Source organism: Gallinula chloropus (assembly GCF_964237585.1).
Source record: "Gallinula chloropus genome assembly, chromosome: 8".
Classification (NCBI taxonomy): domain Eukaryota; kingdom Metazoa; phylum Chordata; class Aves; order Gruiformes; family Rallidae; genus Gallinula; species Gallinula chloropus.
In genome coordinates this window covers 6,192,873-6,205,892 of record NC_140093.1, presented here as the reverse complement: position 1 = coordinate 6,205,892, position 13,020 = coordinate 6,192,873, and the positions used below count along the sequence as shown (strand labels likewise).

Genomic DNA, 13,020 nt, shown 5'->3' with positions numbered 1-13,020 from the left:
GAAATAAAGGGGTCCAGATGCTAGAGATCTCTTGGCCCTGTGAATGAATCGGGTGCTTCCTGCTGCTCTTGTTGCTGGTGGGGGATGGAAAGACTCTTTGTCAGCCATTTTGCCTTGATTGACAATAAACTGCAGGGCAAAGGGTGCTCTCAGTAGGACTTGCAGAGCCAAAGGACATGAGTCTGGGAACATGTGATCAGTGACGTGTGTGCCCCAGAAGTGGGTTCGTGTCCACAAACTTGGTCATCCTCTGAAAAAAGCACCTCCTGTTTCAGAGGGGATAATTAAATATAGGCTTGTCTAATAACACCAGGGCTGAAAAGGCTGTGTGCATTATCTGCTGGTGGAGCTCTGCCTAAGTTCTTTCTGAGCTTCTGCAACATTTAGAAGTCTATGAAGAACACAGCAGATTTGCATGGACTTTGACCAAAGGAAGCAAAGACCCTGTGTCTGAAGCTACAAATTGAACTATGGGATAAGAACTCTCCTGAAATCTATATGCAATTAAAAGCCCAATCTTCCTTCCCATAGTGACAAGGTTATTGCTTTTATATAGCTGAACAGAGATGAATGAGTCTATGGATTAATAGCACTAAGATTTATGACACTGTGCTTGCCCCAAATATTCTGGGAGAATAGCTCTCTGGGTGAGATATTCCAACTGAATAAATTTGATAGGATTTTTCTTTTCCTTTATATATTTTTTTCCCAGCTTGGTATTATTTGGGAGAGTTGTGCTGCATTCAGAGATTGTTAATACTCTGGTTTGATTATCTGCTAATTGTCCCACACATATTCCTGCTTTATACAAGTATTACCAACGAGTGGAGTGCCAGGGAGACAAATGTCATTGAGAAAAACAAAATGTGAAATGTATTATTTTTAAAGACCATGAGATACAGAATCACAAGGCTGGAAAAGCCCTTTAAGCTCATCAAGTGCAACCATTCCCATCTGAAGCTAAACCAGATCCCTGAGCACCTCATCTCCCCACCTGTTAAACACACCCAGGGGTGGGGACTCAGCCCCCTCCCTGGACAGCCTGTGCCAGGCCCTGACAGCTCTTGCAGGGAAGAACTTTTCCCTCACATCTGACCTCACCCTGCCCTGGCACAGCTTGAGGCCATTGCCCCTTGTCCCATCTCCTGTCCCCTGGCTGAAGTGACCATCGCCCACCTCTCTGCACCCTCCTGTCAGGTCAGTGGAGGTGGGGAAAAGGTCTCCCCTCAGCCTCCTCTTCTCCAGGCTGAACATCCCCAGCTCCCTCAGCTGCTCCTCAGAGGATTTGCCCTCCAGCCCCTTCCCCAGCCTGGTTGCCCTTCTCTGGACACGCTCCAGGACCTCAATGTCCTTCTTATGGTGAGGAGCCCAGAACTGGACCCAGCACTTGAGGTGCAGCCTCACCAGTGCTGAGTGGCATTAAACTCCTAGCAAGGGCCTGACCAAGGCTTTGCATGGTTTTCTTCTTCATTAAATTGGCTAGTTCTTTATTTTGCCATCCCTGAACTATTCTTTTACTATTCCCAGAGACTCCAGAGAGGATGAAGACAAAGGAGACACTTCTGGTAGGAGATAGGAGGTTTCAGCAATTGGGGGAAACTGTAAAAAACCCTCTGTGCTGTGCAAAACTGAAGAGAAGGGGCAAAAAGTAGAGGGAGGAGAGTAAAAACCTGCAGGAATTTAAGTGGATCAGTTTGGGTACAGGCTGGATGGGGTTATGTGCCAGGGACACTTGCACCAGAGGAGAGGTAAAACCATGACAAGAGTTATATCCAGGAAAAAAACCATGTGTACTGGGCAGGATCTGTGCCTCCACATCATACCATGATGCCAAGGTTGCACCTTCCATCATTTACTGAAACTGCAGGTTTCTTCAGCCTTTTTGGGTAAAGCTGCAGGGTGTTAGAGGTGCTCCAGCCCATGGACCACACCTGCTCCACCACCCCCCCACCAAGCAGCAGCCTGCCAGTGCACAACCACAGCGTGCTGGTGGGCAGGATTTGACCTGAAGAGCAGGTGAGAAGATTGAGAGGGAGGAGGGCAGGATGCCTGGGGTTTGCACTGGCCATCTCTGCCTGAGATGCACTGAGTGCATGAAGCTTGCTGAGATGGCTCAAAAGAACCACAGCCATGAAAACTACTGGTGAAAGGAGTGTCAGAGTGACTCTTGCACTTGTTGGCAGGTGAGTACATGCAGGAGCAGCAAGAGCTGGGGCTCTGGAGCTTGCTCAGCAGCCAGCAGAATGGATGGGATTTAGATTGTAGCGCTGGGCCCTGCTTGGCACGGAGCTTGCCACGTAGTCAGGGTGAAACAGCTTCCGCTTTCTGCCTCTTTCCCTTTACCTGTTTGCTCTTTGGGGCAGGAATATATTTCCCCATTGGTTCAGGGCCATGCCAGCACTGGAGCCCAGCCCAGGGCTGCTCTTACAGCTGGCAGTGAGGGCAGAGGCGCTGGAGGTTTTCTCTTTCTTATGTCAGGAAAACATTGTTCTCTGAAAAAGTTGTCAGGGCCTGGCACAGGCTGCCCAGGGAGGGGGCTGAGTCCCTGCCCCTGGGTGTGTTTAACAGAGGGGGAGATGAGGTGCTCAGGGATATGGGTCAGCACAGGACAGGAACGGTCGGACTCGATGGTCTTAAAGGTCTTTTCCAACCTGGTGATTCTGGGATTCTCCCAGGAGCAAATGCTCCCTGCTACCTCCACTTGCAATTTTTTTACTGTTAAAACCCCCATTTCTCTTCCCCATTTACTGAGAGCAGTGCTCTGAAAGGGGTGAAAACACCCCTCTGCTATTTCACTTCCTGAGAGCTGTGTTTGTCAGGAGCAGCGCTCAGCGAGAACAGGAGCTGTTCCACAGGCCATGAAGCAGCACGGGGCTGTAAGCCAGGAGGAGCACAAGGCAGAGGCAGCTCCTCACCTCCAGTCACTACAGAGGAAAAAAAAGAATTCAAATAATTCCTTCCAAGGTATGCAGCAACAGAGGCACGAGTGGGGGGATTCACAAAATATGGGGGGGTGGGGGTGGTGGTGTCTGTCGGCAGTTCTGAGGAAGGCACTAAAATGGAATTAATTCAGCTTGTTCTGCTCAGCCCTGGTTGGGCTTTCTGCTCCCTGGCATGAAAACCCCCCCCCAAAGGTTAGCAATAGGGACCAGCAGCAGCCTGAAATGGGGATCATGGAATCATAGACTGGTCTGGGTTGGAAGGGGCCCCAAGGATCACAGAGCTCCAACCCCCCTGCCACAGGCAGGGCCACCAACCTCCACGCCTGGAGCTACACAAGGTTGCCCACGGCCCCATCCAACCTGGCCTTGAACACCCCCAGGATGAGGCACCCACCCACTCTCTGGGCAGCCTGTTCCAGCCCCTCACCACTCTCTCTGCAAAGAACTTCCTCCTACTATCTCTTCTAACCCTTCCCTCCTTCAGCTTTAGTCCATTGCAGGGATGTGGGAAAGGAGAAATTAAGAATCTTAAGTTTTTCCTATTGCATCTTCCAAAATTCCATGCTTTTGGAATCCCCCCCCCCCTTTTTTTTTTTTATTAGACTGCTTCTAGAATAAAAAGCCACACAGAAATACCCAGCTGTGTCTGGCATGGAGCTGGCTGATGGGACATAAAGCCTGGGGGAGAGCTATTGGGGCTCCAAAAGCTCCTGGCACCATGGGACGCTGTGTTACTACAGCTATATACCCCAATATTGGGGTCTGCCCCAAAGAGCGAGGAGCCCCGAGCAGCCCTGGGGAGGCTGAGGAGGAGCTGCTGCCCGTTCCTGGTCCTGTGGCACCATCCAGTGGCTGCTGGCAGAGGACTCTGCCTCCTCCAACACCAGCGTCCTCTCACAGCTTCAATCCCCAGGGCTCTGGAGACAGAGGTTGACCTCCCCCCCCCGCTCGCCCCGAGCATCAGCAGCCACCCTGGTGTCATCCAGCTGGTCCAGGGAGGAGGTCTCCAGGTCACTGCTGTCACCTGCAAACTGGAGAGGAGCACAAAGAGGGTGAGGGGAGGGGGGCAGCAGGGTCAGACCCTCACCCCACATCTGCACCCCGTGCTGCCCATCACCCATCAGGCTGATGCAAGACATTAGAGCATGGGGTGGGGGGGGAGGGAGGCACCTTGTAGGAGACACTTCTATTTCCATGCCTTGAAAATTGCAAATTGTCTCATAAACCTCATCCTTCCTTTTTTTATTTCTTTTTTTTTTTTTAACTTTGCCAGGTGAAGGCCCAGAATTTCATCATCATCATTGCAACAAGAAAAAAAAGCAATAATAATAATAATAATAATAATAATAATAATAATAATAATAATAATAATAATAATAATAATAATAATAATAATAATAATAATAAATTTCCCCAGGTTTTGTGCCAGCCCTTCCTTGGGCACAAGCCTTTTAATTTGGATTTTTATTTTTTCCTAAAAAAAAGTAATTTGATTCCAACACTGCCACTGCTTCAATTACATCAGCTCTCCCCCATAAATTGAGGTTATGTTTAAGTCCTGGTTTAGTAATTTAATAATTTCACCATTGCATCACTCCAATTATCTCTGGATTTGTTCCAGAGACCTTTTCTCAATTTGATTCTCCAGCACTTACTGTTTTGAGCCCCAATTGCATGAATACTGATTTATTTATTCCCCCCCCCATACCCTCCCCCCCCAAAGAGCAAACATTAGGGGAAGGTGACTAACTGGATGGAGGGGCTGCTCTGAGTTTGGACTCTGTGAGCAGGAGCCAAGAGGGGGCTTGAATGTGCCTTTTAAAAATGGAAATTATGCCCCAAACATCCCTCTGGCCACATTTGCATGAGGTACCTGGAGTTTTTGGGCTGGTTGCTGGTTTTAGGTAAAGCTGAGCTTGGGGCTGGGCAGGGTTTCACCCCACTGGGTGCCACTGCATCCGTGTGTCTCTCTGAGAGCATCGCTGTTGTGGGTGTTAAACAGGGAGCCCCAAGGCACCAGTGGTGACACAGGTGGGTGGGAAGGGAGGGGGCTGCTGAGACAAGTTGTTTTCTGAATAGCTTGAAGTCCCAAGCACCGTCTGGACCCATCCCAGCAGAGCTTTTTCAGGAAGGAAATATTTTGTGCAGAGGATGAAGCAGGGGGTTTCCCACCCTGGGTGGGTGATGCCCTGACACGTGCAAGGATGCTGGAGGAACCCTCCATCTGCACACACAGCCTGGGCTGGGGCTGAGTGGCACAGCACCAACAGCTCCTTTCAGGCCAGGACACACCAAAGCCACGTGCAAGGGGGGCCTGCAGTCCATGCATAGGCAAGGGGTACTTCATGATGACCCCCCCGACTTGATGAGCAGCCCCCACCTCACGCCCTGACACATGGCTCACACCGGGTTTTACACCACAGAGCTGGTGGTTCAGCTTTTCTCCTGGAGTCTGACAACGCTTTGGGTCCTGTGGGGTTCCCTTGAACCCTCTGAGCAGCGTGTCCCTCTGGGCTAAGAAGGAGCTGAAGGATCTTCTGAGCCTCAGGAAAACACCCTGGCTGGGTCAGGCACACGCGGTTCAAGCCACGGGTGCCCTGTGCCTGGCTAGGTATGGGGGACATCGGGGTAAGACCTGGCCCACGTCAGCCCCAGGAAGAAGGTGACACAGCAGCTGATGACCCCACCACCTTGCTGACCCACAGTGAAGGGCAAGAACAGGTGGTACCTGAACCGGTTGTTTCCTCCAGCGAGTCCAGGTCGCACCCTCAGAGTCAGTGTCATCCACCAGCACCATCGTGGAGAGCACTGGCTCTTGGATGGGTGACAGGACAGGTTTCTTCCCTCCCAGTAAGGCTTCTGAACTGGTGCACAGAGAGATGGGTCAGGCATGGGGTTGCTCTGGCATCCCCCTTGCCCACTCCTGCAGCAGATGCAAGGAAGCCCTGTGATGCTCTGGGCTACAGTCCAACCCTGAGCTGGACCTCCATGGAGAAGCTCTGCCTGCATGGGCAGGTCCATCCACAGACTGCAAACACTTTCCTGCCAGCATCTCCAACAACCACCCCCATACCTCACCTTGCATTTGGCTGTTGCTTTGCTCGAGTTTAAAACCTACATCTGGCTTCTTCTTGCTCCTGGAGCGAACAAGTAGCTCCTTTTCCTCCCCTGCTCTTGGTCACAGGTGAGCTCCTCTTCCTTTCTCCTGCCATCTCACACCCTCTCTATGTTGCTGCTTCTCTGCGTGGTCTGCACAGTTTCACCAAGCTTTTATTTTACATCTTTACTACTTCTGCTCCAAATCCCCAGGAGAATGCCTTCATCCCCTTGCTGAGGTTCTGGGAGGGGAAGGAGGAGCTGAGGGAAATGCCCCATGGCTGTCTCCAGCACTACACGGTGGGTGGAAGCCCTTAGGTCCAACTTTGCTGAGCTGAGTCAGCCCAAACAGGCAGGGACACCCCCCAAGAAACTCCTTTTCCAAACCCTCTGAGGTCCCACATCACCCACCCCTTGGGAATTCCCAAGGCATACCTGGGGCCAGGTAGTGGCTGAGGGTCCTGGGCACTGCCCACCTGCCTAGAAGCCAAAAGGAGGTGATGGGACTCACCTCTGCTGTGGGACAAGTACTCAGTGGGGGCTGCTGGCTTTGGAGGTCCTCAGGGTGCCCCAGGGAATCCCCACAGGGCTGTGGTGGGTGCAGGCTCTGCTCCAAGGAGCAGGCTGGGGGATTGCTGAGGCTTCAGGCTCTGCTGCAGCTGGTGTCACCATGGGCTGTGACCCACAAAAGGACCTGGGAGTCTTCAGGCTTCGAGCTGGAAGGCAATATTGAGAGCAAAGAGAATCACCACCCAGCTCCTGGTAATCCTGTGGGCTGCCTTTGGGGGACACACACAGCCCACCCACCGCAGGGCTGTGCAGATGAAGGGGGCAAAAGGGATTTGCAAGCGCAGCCAGACCTGTAGCTCACTCTGCTGGGACTTTTGGGAGCAAGCTCCAAGCCATCCAAACCCCAGGGAAGCTCTCACCACCCCTGGCACCATCCACCTGCATTTCTGAGCGACCCAAACCAGAAACGTTTTGGGTTGCTCAGAATGGGGGTTGATGGAGAAGCCGTGGGGTCCCCAGCAGCCAGGGGGTCCCCATTAGCCATTGGGGTCCTCAGCAGCCAAGGGGTCCCCAGCAGCCAGGGGTTGCTCAGCAGCCAGGGGGTCCCCATCAGCCATTGGGGTCCCCAGCAGCCATGGGGTCCCCAGCAGCCATGGGGGGTCCCCAGCAGCCGTGGGTGCTGCCTGCCTGCTCCCTGCGCTTGCACCAGCTCTGCAAGGTGCTAGGTGGTGGTGTTGCATCGCCGGGAGCTGGGGAAGGCTTGCAGGAGGTACTAGTTAATATGCACGGCAGGAAAAGGAGTTGGACAGTGAAAGTCCCCTTGAAATCCCCGTGACAGGGGCTGCTGTGCCCTCCAACACCTTCCTTCCCTAGCAGAGAGGGAGCGGTTGGTAATTTAGCATATGAAAGGCTGCTCGTGAGGAAGATTTGCTGGAGAGACACCCATAAACGGAGGTTTATTCCCAGTGCTACTGTGGCATTCTGCCTCCCCCTTCCCATTTGCCTCTCCGGCTGGGGTCGCTCCAGGCAGGGTTTTGGGGTTCTGGGGTTTTTTTACTGCCTGTTCCTGTTCCAGTTGTTCCCCCCACATCCTCAAAAAATGAAATAATTAAAAATTCTTCGTGTCCCTTGTGCTGGCTGAGGGCAAATGGTGGCACTGAAAGGGCAGACTGACACTCCTGACCCCCATGGTCACCAGCTTTTCCTCCAGGATGAGGTGAAACTGCTTCAGGAGGTTTGGGTTTCTCTACAGGGCTCCCAGCAACCTCTTCTTCCCACTCAGGGCAGCCTCCTCCCTGCCTGGAGTAAGGATGGGTGTTGGCACCGGCACAGCAACATGTCCCTGCCCTGGGGAGGGGTCCGGTGGGTCCTTCCAGGTCTCCCCAGTTACAGAGCAAGCAACTGGCTGCTCTCAGCAGACTGCGGAGTGACAATTCACACCTCTAGTTTGATTAATTCCTGGCCAAAACCTTTCCAAAACCCCCACCCGCACCCCAGCAGCTGCCTGGGCACAAGGGAGAGCAGCCAGAGAGCGTCCCTCGTCCCACAGCGTGACCCACGGGGCTGCTACAGCTCCCCCCGGGCAGGGGGTGGGGGGGGCGCGGGAGGGAAGGCGGCGAGAGCGGGACTCGCAAGACCGGACGCTGAGCGCAGGTCCCGCTGCCAGCGGTCGGTGCTGTGGGGATGCTGTGAGCGCGGCCACCGCAACGCCGGCCGTGAGGCTGCCCAGCACGGGGTGTTCACCCCCGTAACGGGGTGTCTGCGCTCAGCCGGCCCCTCTGTTTAGCTGGCTCCTTTCTCCAGCCCGGCCCGAAAACAGAGGCAGAGCGGAGACCTGGGGGAGACCGGGACACCTCCGCTGATGCTCTGGGTGTCGCAAAGCCGCTGCCCCCGCGAACGGGACGCGCGGCAGGGAAGCGGCACGGAGACCCGCCGCCGAGAAGACTGCGGGCCCGGAGGCGTTGGCTGCCGGCTCCGGACATGAAACCCTCCCGCCCCATCCCACCACCCCCTCAGCCCGTCCCGCCTCAGGGCGCCTGCGCCTCCCTCTCCCCGCAGCGGGGGCGGAGCGCGGCGTCGGAAGTGACGAAGAGAAGCCGAGGCCGGCGCTGCGGGGAGAGGAGGCGCTGCCGGTTCGCGGACGCGGTGCCCAGGTAACGCGGTGGGGGCGGCTGGGCCGCGTCTCTCTCCCCTCTCCCTCCCAGCTCCCGGGGTTGGTGCCGTTAGGGCCGGGTCTCTTCCCCTCATCTCCCGGGGTCGGTGCCGCCAGGGCCGCTGCCCCCTCGGAGGTGAGCGGACCCGGTCTCCTTCCGTGGTCCCCGGGGTCTCCGGCCCCCTGCGTCTCCCCTCCCCGGCGTCTCCCGCCTCCATCCCCGGTGTCTCACCTCGGCTCCCCCCCCCGGCCCCGGCGTCTCCCCCCTCGGCCCCTGGCGTCTCCCTTGGCCCTCGGTCTCAGCCCCCGGTGTGTGTGTGTCCCCTGGCCCCCGCTATCTGCCCCCCTCGGGACAGGCCCCGGTGCTTCCTGGCTGAACCCGGAGCTGCTGCCCGCCGCTTTCCCGGGGCGCCCCGGTGGTCCCGGGTGGTCGCCTCAGCCTTGCGCGGGGTCGCGCCAGGGTTGGTCTCCTCCAGGTTGGGGCGCGCAGCTCCCGCGCTGGCATCGCCAAAACCAAAGTGGGGAGGGGAGAAGGAGAGAGGAGGGGGAGAAAATTTGCCTATTTTAAAAAAAGAAGGAGGAATGGGAGCTGTATCCGTGGTGTTTCTCAGCCCTGTAGTGAAGCGAGGGGTCGGCAATGCCGGTTTTGAGGCAGGTGAGCAACTGCGGAGCGGTATCTCCTCTCCTCGGGAAGGAGGAAGCGTGGGGTTGAATCCCCAGCCGGCATCTGCAGATCCTCGCCCGGTTAAGGCTGGTGTGTTACTGTAACCCTGTCTGTAACCCCTGCAAAAACGGGCTGGAGGCTGCTGAGAGAGCAGAAAAACCAGCACGGGCTTCTGTGGGTGTTGTGTGTGCTGTGCAGTAAAATAAAGGAAACTCTTGTGGTTTCAGTGCTGACTGAAGCTTGGAAGGGTGAAGGGGTGGAATTTGGCTTGGGTTGCCTTTGGCCTTGCCAGGCAGAGCGAAGTGAGGAGGGTAACTAGTAAGAAGTGCAGCACTTCACACTGGGAAGAGGGTGTCTCTTGCCTTGTTGCTGGGAGGAGGCAGTTCTCAGGGCAGGATCTAGAGCCTCGTGCTTCTGGATGCTAAGCGGATGGAGCTGGATGTAAATAGCACTTGTAATCATAGTACAATGGCAATAAAACCTGCAGAGAAAAAAGGGACAGGAACCTGTCAGCCTCCTTTCTCATTTGAGCTTTGTTGGAGTTTTGCTGGTGGAAACTGAAGGCCTTGTTGTGATTTCATGTGCAGTTCTTTCTTTATCCTCATAGTTTTACTACTTCAGAGAATCGACTGGTCTTATGGTGCTGATCTCGTTCTCAGAGCAGAGTGAAAACATAGAGCAGTGCTTTCAGCTTCTGCTCTGAGATGGGTTTGTGTCCTGATCTGACTGCTCCAAGGAAGTATCTGAGATGTGAAACTGCATGTTTTCGTGGTGACTCTGCCAGTAAGGGTGGAATTTCAAGGCTGCAGGTTTGAGATGCTGCTGCTGCTGAGCAGGGTGGCTCTGTGCACCTCTCTTGCCCATTTTCCAGTCCAAAGGAGGTGACAAAGATGACTAAGGGCCTGGAGCATCTCCCCTATGAGGAAAGGCTGAGTGAGCTGGGACTGCTCAGCCTAGAGAAAAGAAGACTAAAGGGGGGACCTTATTAATGTTTATCAATATCTTAAGTGTGGGATGCAGGGGGAAATGGGCAGCCCCTTTTCAGTGTGTGTGGGGACAGGACAAGGGGCAATGGCTGCAAGTTAGAGCACAGGAAGTTCTGCACCAACATGGGGAAGAAGTTTTACTCAGTGAGGGTGACGGAGCCCTGGGACAGGCTGCCCAGGGGGTGTGGAGTCTCCTTCTCTGGAGAGATTCCAGCCCTGTCTGGACACCGACCTGTGCAATATGAGCCGGGGAGCTGCTTTGGCAGGGGGTTGGACCCGATGGGCTCTGGAGGTCCCTTCCAACCCCTGTGATTCTCTGATTTTTGTTGTCTCTCATGTGTAGGTTTAGTGGTCGTGTGGTTGCCACAACCACCTGATTGTATCATCTGCCAAACCGGCCAGCGATTGGCAGCCTACAAGGTGAAGGGAGGGAGCTGCCCCTGTGTCTGAGCTCAAGCTGGTGTATCTAACAGGGAGAGGCAGGTCCGCCCATTAGGCAGTGTCATGGATCACAATCAGTTAAGCTGCTGGTGAAAGTGTTCCCTGAGGCTGCACTTCCCTGGAGAGGTGAGCTGGCCTGGTGTTTGTGTGTGTTTCAGTGGGAGTTTTTGGTTTGTTTTCCCATGGAAGCTGTGCAGTGCTGTCTGTCTCCTCATTTCATCCTGTGGCTGTATTCTCAGTGTGTCCCCCCCCACCTGCTTCTGCTCTTTCTCAGTAGAAATATTTTTAATTCCTGGAAAAGCTTACTTTTGGGTGATGACCCAAACACCTGAAGGCTTAGAAACACAGACCTGGAGGATTTTTAGATGTTTACCTGTGGTGATTATCACAGCTATCCTTGGAATCCTTGCTAAAACAGGTGTTGGGTTTTGGAGAACAAAAGCAGGTTTTGCTGACTGTAAGGTTGGGAGTTCTAATGGTAAACAAGGAAATCACATTTAGACACAGAAAACAGGTGGCTAAGGAATTGAAACAGATGTAGGAAACAAGAAATTACTCTCAGTTGCTCAGTTTTGGTCTGAACGGTATTTTAACAGCTGGTTCTGCCAACAGAAAGAACCAGCCCAAAAAGATTGTAGAAGATAAGGCTGTTAGGGGAACTTTACATCAGAGGCATGCAGAGAATTTTTGGGGGATATAAACAATTTCTTCACTAAGACTAAGAACAGTCAGCCTGAAAAAACCCCAAACCACATGAATCTCTTCCTTGTTGCATTGCTTTAAAGGCTTTGTTAGTACAGCAGCTTGTAGGTTTATTCAGAGATTTAGTGGAGAATAAATAATTTTCCTTTTAAGCATCCAAGTGATTTATTAAACTGTTGGTGACATGCTTTAACACCTTAATTGCAGTGTTAATATGGTGTGCTTCTGTTTTAAATGATTTTTGCGCTGTGGCTCCTGCCTCTGCCTTGAACCTGTTCTGCAGCATCCACATCATATTGTTTAGATCTCCTTTCATGGAAACATCTTCCTTTTAGGTCCCTTATTAAAACTATTAAAGCTGAATCTCACTGCTGTCCTTCTAGAAATTATCTTTACAACTTTTCATAAAGAAGATAAATTGCCCTTTGTTAGGAAAGGTAGTCTCAAATTCAGTAAGTCACTCCCTGAGAATTCTCTAGCCAGGGCTCAGCCATGCAGGGCTGAAGTTAAATATTGACTCTCTGTGTGGGACTCTGGGCTTGTGTAACCCTTGCTGGAGCTGCAGCCAGGAGAGAGGTGTTGTGGCAATGGTAACAGCGACTCAACATTACCCCCTGCCAAAGTGAAGCCGGTCTCTTTGTGCGCAGAAGCAGCCGGTGTTCGCAGTGGAGGCTCAGTTTGGTGATGCTTGTAACCAATTAAAGTAGAGTTCATTCCTCTGTCTCTTTTTCTTTGTAGTCTCCATGGAAGATAAAGGTTAATTAAAATACTATTTAAATGAAAGGGCAAAATAAGGATGTGAAAGATGTGTTTTCTGCAGTGTAGCCATTAACTGCATAAGCATAAACCTTCCTCTGGTGTCCTCACACCCAGTGTTGGCAGTCTGTGCTCTGTGATGTGAATAGGTATTAAGTTTGTACCTGAGGGTGGTGAGAGTTCTGGGCTGCTCAGCTCAAGAAGGACAGAGAACTCCTTGGAAGACCCCAGCGCAGGGCCACCAAGATGATGGAGAGAAACCTCTTCCTTATGAGGAGAGTCTGAGGGAGCTGGGGATCTTTACCTTGGAGGAGACTGATAAACATTAATGTTTATCAACATGTAAAGGGTGAGAGTCAGGAGGATGGAGCCAGGCTTTGCTCAGGGATGGCAGCAACAGGACAAGGGGCAGAGGGTGAAGCTGGAGCAGAGGAAGTTCCATGGGAATGTCAGGAGGAACTTTTCTCCTGTGAGGGTGCTGGAGCCCTGGGCCAGGCTGCCCAGAGAGGCTGGGGAGTCTCCTTCTCTGGAGACATCCAAACCTGCCTGGACATGTTCCTGTGGGGTTTAGTGTAGGTGATCCTGCTCTGGCAGGGGGTTGGACTGGATGATCTTGGAAGGGAACTCAAAACTCTTAATGTTCTGTGAATTCTGACACAGCCCTTTTCTATCTCTCTGGCAATAGTGACTTTATTTAGAATGCGGGGTCTCCTCATTGGTGCTGTGTCTGGTGATCCTTTCTAATCTTCCTCTTATTTATACTTAAATGTA

The 13,020-nt window shown here is 53.1% G+C and overlaps 1 pseudogene across 1 annotated transcript; it reads right to left on the bottom strand.

Moving 5' to 3' along the window:
* Positions 1 to 4,842: 4,842 nt before the first annotated feature.
* LOC311194155 lies at positions 4,843 to 8,530 on the bottom strand (annotated as a pseudogene). The gene is made up of 5 exons: positions 8,383 to 8,530; positions 7,723 to 7,847; positions 6,846 to 6,852; positions 6,577 to 6,754; positions 4,843 to 4,924 (listed from the first exon to the last, which is right to left on the bottom strand). The product of its transcript is annotated as an uncharacterized misc_RNA (transcript).
* Positions 8,531 to 13,020: the final 4,490 nt, after the last annotated feature.